Here is a 6,725-nt window from a genome sequence, read left to right as displayed (position 1 = left end):
GACACCTCTCATGGAGATAGCTGATGCATCGAGACCCAAATTGTCAAATTAGGACCCCGAGCTTGCAGGTTGATCCTCGTGGGGACGGCCGATACCTTCTGTTACCAGGTGGAACAATAGACCTTGTGCGTTCTTGCAAGTGACGGGCAAAGCCATCTGGGATGATCACTAAAATGTGCTGCTAAGGAATTATTAGGTAGGCACGTGACACATTCAGTGCATGTTAGGGCCAAAACCAAGCAATGTGGGGGCTCTTAAGCCTAGGGAGAAGCTTCCCTCAATCTTAGCTAACCCATGTGACCCTTATAGCATTCACAACACATTGTCAAGAATCACGTGATGGGGGGACTTGCTTAAGTTGCTGCACTAAACACACACCATATACACAAGTGGAAGCTCACTCAAGAATACAAGAATAGAGATGGAGGAAAAAACGTTTTCTTGATGGTTTCTTCTTTTTATTTTTCCTCACAATATAATATACACAAAGTATAGATAAGATGCAATGAAAAAAGAAAGTGATCTATTAAGTCAAACAGTGTATAATTGACTATACTAACCAACTGGTGCTATAACTATGCTAGCTATAGATAGGTGTAACAAAATAAATATAATAAGCAATAAGTTAGTGTGGCTATGCAAGGATCATAATGACCACCATCGATGTAGTAAGTATGGACGTGTGGACCCCTCTAGCCAGGCAGTCCATCATCAATGTCTGCACATGTTGAGCTTTTCATCTCAACATTCCCCCTCAAGCTCAACTGTATCTCTACAACTCCAAGTAAGATTAAATAATTTTGAAGCTTCTATACACCTAATGCCTTTATGAAAATGTTAGCTATCTAATCTTGTGTGTTGGTATATACCAATTCAATCTCTCTTGCAAGTACCTTCTCTCTTATAAAGTGGTGGTGCACATCAATGTGTTTTGTCTTAGCATGGAATACTAGGTTTCTAGCTAGCTATATATTGCTCATGTTGTCACAACGAATGAAAACTAGATAATCTTCGTACATATCCGAATCACCCAATAAATTTTGTAGTCATACCACCTCACATGTTACCATAGCAACACCTCTATACTCAGCTAGTGTACTTGAGAAAGCAACTATAGGTTACTTTTTGCTGCTCCATGTAACTATTGCTCTACCAAGAGAAAACATGAATTTGTCAGTAGATCTTTTGTTTGACATGCTACTAGCCCAATCTGCATCTGTGTATCCAAACACCTGCAGATCCTTATCTACCTTGTAAAAAATATCCATAATGTCAAGTGGACTTCACATATCTCAATATCCATCTAGCTGTATCCAAATGAGGCTTTCTAGGAATTTGGATAAAATTGATTGATAAGAACAACAACATAGCTCATGTTTGGCCTTGTGATAGTCATGTAAATCAGACTCCCTACTATTCTCTTGAACATAGTAGGGTCTTCTATCTCATCCCCAACATCAAAACTCAACTTCATATTTTGCTCCAATGGTACTAAAAGAGACTTACATGTTTTCATACCATACTTGGATAACATATCCAAGTCATATTGCCTTTGTTGGGATAGCCATATACCATCATCACATCTTATCACTTAAATACCAAGAAAATACCTTAGCTCACCCAAATCCTTCATCTCAAACTTCTTCTTCAAAAAGTCCTTAACTTTAGCAATCCCATAGTCTCACTGTCACCTATAATAATCAAGTCATCCACATAGATGAATATGATGACCAAGCTTGCATCTCCCTTTCTCACATCTAGTGAGTAGTCAGTATCAGAAACATAAAAGCCAATGTTGAGACAATGTACTTTCCGACCTTGTGAGACCATGCTCTAGGTGCTTGTTTCACTCCATAGAGCACTTTCTTTAACCTGCTCTAAATCCTCATAACCTGTTGATTGCTCCATATACACCTCTTCTTGCAATTCACCATGCAAGAAGGCATTCTTGACATCCATTTGTTGCAATCTAGCAGTTGCCATCCTAGCAACTGGGCTAAATGTCTCTTCATACTCTATGCTATATGTTTGAGCACAGCCATTTGCAGCCAGACGAGTCGTGTACATGCTAACCAAACCATCTGCATTATGCTTGATTTTGTAAACCCACTTAATAGCCAATAGGTTTCTTATTCTCAAGAAAAAAAGGTACAAAATCCCAAGTCTTATTGGCTTCTAATGCAACCATCTCTCCTCATCCATTGCTACATCTCAATGAACACGGCCAACACTATTCTCAAAACAAGTGGGCTCAACATCATCAACTAAGTATCTTTACCACATGAGGCTGTGTCTTCCATGGGGCATCTGTTCTGATAGTGTGGTCCCTCACATTTGAAACATCTAATCCCTACGGTTGGGCCTAGGGATCTCCACCATGCCATATTTGATCCCGTGGGCCCATATGATCCACTTGGGGTTGGATTGTAGTGGTTATTCCCCCATCAGTCAACCGCTCCTCTTGGTACTAGGCAGATTGTGATACAACTAGGGTTATGCTTGAGGTTTGGCTCCGCATCTCTGTGAATGGGCCTCTAGGAGCATTGGGTCTCGAGATCCATTAATTGTTGTTGAGGTTGGTGTTGAGTCTGTTCTGGTTCCCCTGGGCTATTCTCCTGCCTTCTAGATCCACTAGTCTTTCAGTCATTCTCATGGCCTCGACTAAGTTGGTGAGCTCCTGCCTCTCTACGTCTCTTCTAGCCCATTCTTGCATACCAAATAAGAATCCATGTTGTTTAGTGTCAATGTCCATGTTGGGTAGTTACAGCATGAATTGCGTATACTTGCTAACATACTCCTTTATATTCCCTTACGTTTCCTTGAGGTTTCTCCTTTCATCTCTAACTTTGAATTCCTCCATCTTTGGAATGAAGTAATCTTTGAGTTCCTTTTGGAGTTATTCCCATGAAAAGATAGTATGTCCTTACTCTTGTTCTAGCAGTAGGTACCAACTAGCAGCGTCCTCCTCTAAGTAGATTGTTGCCACCTCTCCCTTCCTATCTTCGGTGATCCTATCATACTTCAAGTATCTATCCACTTTTGCAATCCATTTCTTCAGGACCAACCCTCCCCTTTCTCCTTTGTACTTGGCAGGTTGGGGAAGCTTGAATTTTCCATAATCATCTTCTGAACTGTCGCTCTCCTCCTGTTCTCTATGGTTATGTCTTTTGTCCTTTTTACTTTCGTCTTCCACTACCTTCTCCTAGTCTTTTCTTGTATCTTTTGCCCTCCTAGAGGTCTCTTATCTCCCTAATCTATCCATCTCCTCTTGTAGCTTTTACCTTCTTTCCTCTTCTTATTGTTGTAACACCCACTCTCTATAGCCCTGCTCCACTTCTAATTGTCTTTTCCTTTCCTCTTCCTCCACATGCATCTGCATGTTCCTCCAAATTGATTCCAGCATGCCTGACATGCCTTCCAATTGCCTCTCCAGTTCAGCTAACTTCTCCTCTTGGGCTACTCTCCACTCTTTCCCTTTGCTCTTCTTCCTCTCTTCCATTATTGGGATGGGTACATTCTCTCTGTCATCCTCCATGTGGTCGTTGGGAGCCACGCCTCAACTTTTGGCGTTGTCGGTGTGGGAAAGCCATGTTTCGTCTTCGAGTGGTGGTTGTGTCATAGGGAAGCCGCATCATGTCTTCAGATGGTGGATGGTGTGGAGGTCACTATGTCGAGGGTAATCGCAACAGAGGTTGATGTAATGTGGGGCATCGCGATGTGAGGGGACATCACGTAGGTCGTTTCGGGCTCGTTGTCTTTGGTGCATTGGATCTTCTCTCTTGCTTTCATGATCATTCCTTCACTATGAGAAAGACTTTCTTTGATACCAAGTGTGATGCACCTATGCTCATCATTCACTCAACACGATACAAAAAGGTAACACGATATGTGAGAGAAAGGTATACTCTTGTATTATTCAATCAAAGAAACGGTACAACATAGGCACATCCTAGGACTACACCCTCATGACACCACACATAAGAGGGTTCACCATTAGGTATAGGGAATCACACATAGAGTGGAAACCAAGCATGGCTCAGAGTCACTACTACTCTATATATAGGTGTTTCTGGTAGCAACACCATGGTATAGCTACAAATCCCTTTGGGGGGGGGGGTTCCATAACTATAAATACAAACCTTTTGTGAGTGCTCAATAGGTGCAAGACGATGTAAAGGTGGGTGAGAAAGTTTCTTCCACTACGGATGGTGCCTTGGAATGCCACCACCACCCCGAGGACGCCCGTCATATGGGATTGAGGTTATGATGCAAGAGGGTCTAGTACATTGCCCCAATTATCCTCTTGCCCTTCTAATCCCTAATGGGCCTCACCATCTCACAATGGAACATCTCCCACCATGCCAACATCTTCATCTTCATCTTCTCCATATCCTTCGCTCGCCTGCATGACCACCACTATCCTCATGGCTCCCCTCCATCATATTCATAATATCCATCATCTTCCAGCTTATTGTTAATTTTCTTATATTCCCAGAGATCTACCCGCTTGTCCTTCTCCTTCAAGTAAACCCCCTTAACTAGTTACCTTTCATTTTTACTAGTTGTTATACTGATATGATGTATTATATAGCAAGTCCAAAATTGGTGACTCTTGAGTACCTAGCAAGTCCCATGCAAGTTTTCAACTACTAACTAGGTTAGTGGCTTGGTAAGTTGGAAGATTCTTAATATTACAATATTTCATTTACCTTATCTAAAACTAAAACCTAGGATTTGAGAATCAATGGCCCAAAATCAATCTAAGTTTTTAATGTGTTCAAGATTCAAGAAATAGTGTGATTCACAAACTTGAAAGAAGGTGCACTATACTCTCATCTCCAGTCCACATCATAGTCTGTAGTCAGCCATTGTTGAAGCTTCAAGTTCAAACTCTACCATGCTCTAGTTAGTAGTCTCCATCCAATAGTCTAAGGTTAAGTAATGGTACAATGTACTTGAAGTAGGCAACTGAAGTGTAAGGCTTAAGCAAGTCCATGCTTGAGGCTGCAACTCACAAGACACCAATTAGCATTGTGCAGTTTTGTGTAGGGCTTGGTAGTTTGGGTTGACTTTGGAGTGGACAGGTACTAGGGCAACAACATATGTTTTGAGTCACTTAACTGTAGGTGGATATAATCCCACCATACCCGAACAAAGCATCTAGATTTGATGGACTCTAGATTCTGTAGTATGAGGCTCGATCCACGTAGCGACCTGGTGGCCAGTGGCTATTAGGTGGTAGGCTCAAGGCTATAGCTACGAGCTGTAGCTTAGGAAACAGAGCAAGTGATGTGCAAATTGTAGTCACTTAGTGAGTCATCAAAGCGAGCTGTGAGATGAGTGTCGAGGAAGGAAACCCACTGCCTAGTGTGCCTGCTACAGCCCACTTCACCAATATCAAGTGGTAGTTGTGGGCCTCTAGGCTCTCACAACTTGATGGAGGGTGAGGGAGGTGAAGTAGCAAGCCTACTCAACACCAGTCTAATGTGACTGCAATATGCAGAGGCTCAAGTGTCCATTGACTGCTACCAAGGAGACTTAAGAGTTGAGTGAAGGCCTCTTCAACCAAACAGGTACCTATAGAGACCAAGCTATTACTAGTGATACAATGAATTTTTCTATTTTATCAATTGATTGATTTTTTCTAGGAGTTTAAGGTTGAATTATGATTCATAATATCTATTAGCTATTAGGCTTTAGCATTCTGTAGGTTAGCATGGAGTACTCACCAAAGTAAGATTTAAGAAGATGTGAGGGTGAGGCTTTGTTAATCGTTAAAATTGGAAGAAATATGAGTCTTTTAGAGCCCAAAGTATGACCCAAAACCATATTTCAAACTAACGCACTTAAAAAAATCAAATGTACAGGGCAATGAATTTTCACTCATCTCTAAAGTAAGAAATTACATATAGAGTAGTTATTCTCATAAAGTTTCCTTTGTTACGAGTGCCAATAAGGGCATACTATAATGATGGTTAGGGGAGTCTAGCTTGTATTTAAGGGGAAAAATTTTTGGTTAACTAGCATGTTGCAGTTTCCTTTAATACACTTGAAAAGAAACAAAAGACGTGTGGCTTGTAGGTTCCTTTAATCAACTTAAAAATAGTAAATGAGATAGAAAATATCCCTTTCATTGAGGATTTGTTTTGGGATTCTCATTCTAACTTCATGCATGTCCTTATTAGGAGCCATACCTTTGCCAAGCTAAGTGATTGGTGCATGCACGTCATCCAAATTGTGGGAAAAAAAATGTAGTCTTTAATCCATTGGAGATGATCTTTTGGACTTTTGAACCATATGCAAACATGCACACTAATTTTCCTACTCTAAAAAGTATATAGAGAATGGACAATATGAAGCTAAACCAAAAAATTAGATTCATGCCAACAATACAAAAGTAGGTGTGATGTGCCCTTGGGCCTATAAGCTATTTGCTCTTTGCAATATATTGAAATGCAACCAAGTGGTTACCTTGACCATAATTTGTGCATCCTATTAATCGTGCTTAGCATGCAATAATTGAAACATTATACTCAAAGTATAATATACATTATGATTAAATCTACCAACGATGCTTAATATGCAATACTTGAAACATAATCCTATACTCAAAGTATAGTATGCATTATGATTCAATCTTTGATGGATGTAAGCATCCTTGATAGTTATTGTGTGACAATACATACTATTGGAGATTGAATGGGAGGCTTGGGACTTGCAAATAT

This window comes from Lygodium microphyllum, chromosome 4 (assembly GCF_053477565.2).
Source record: "Lygodium microphyllum isolate KBCC chromosome 4, Lygodium_microphyllum_v1.1.10, whole genome shotgun sequence".
Lineage (NCBI taxonomy): Eukaryota > Viridiplantae > Streptophyta > Polypodiopsida > Schizaeales > Lygodiaceae > Lygodium > Lygodium microphyllum.
This window is presented reverse-complemented; position numbering follows the sequence as displayed.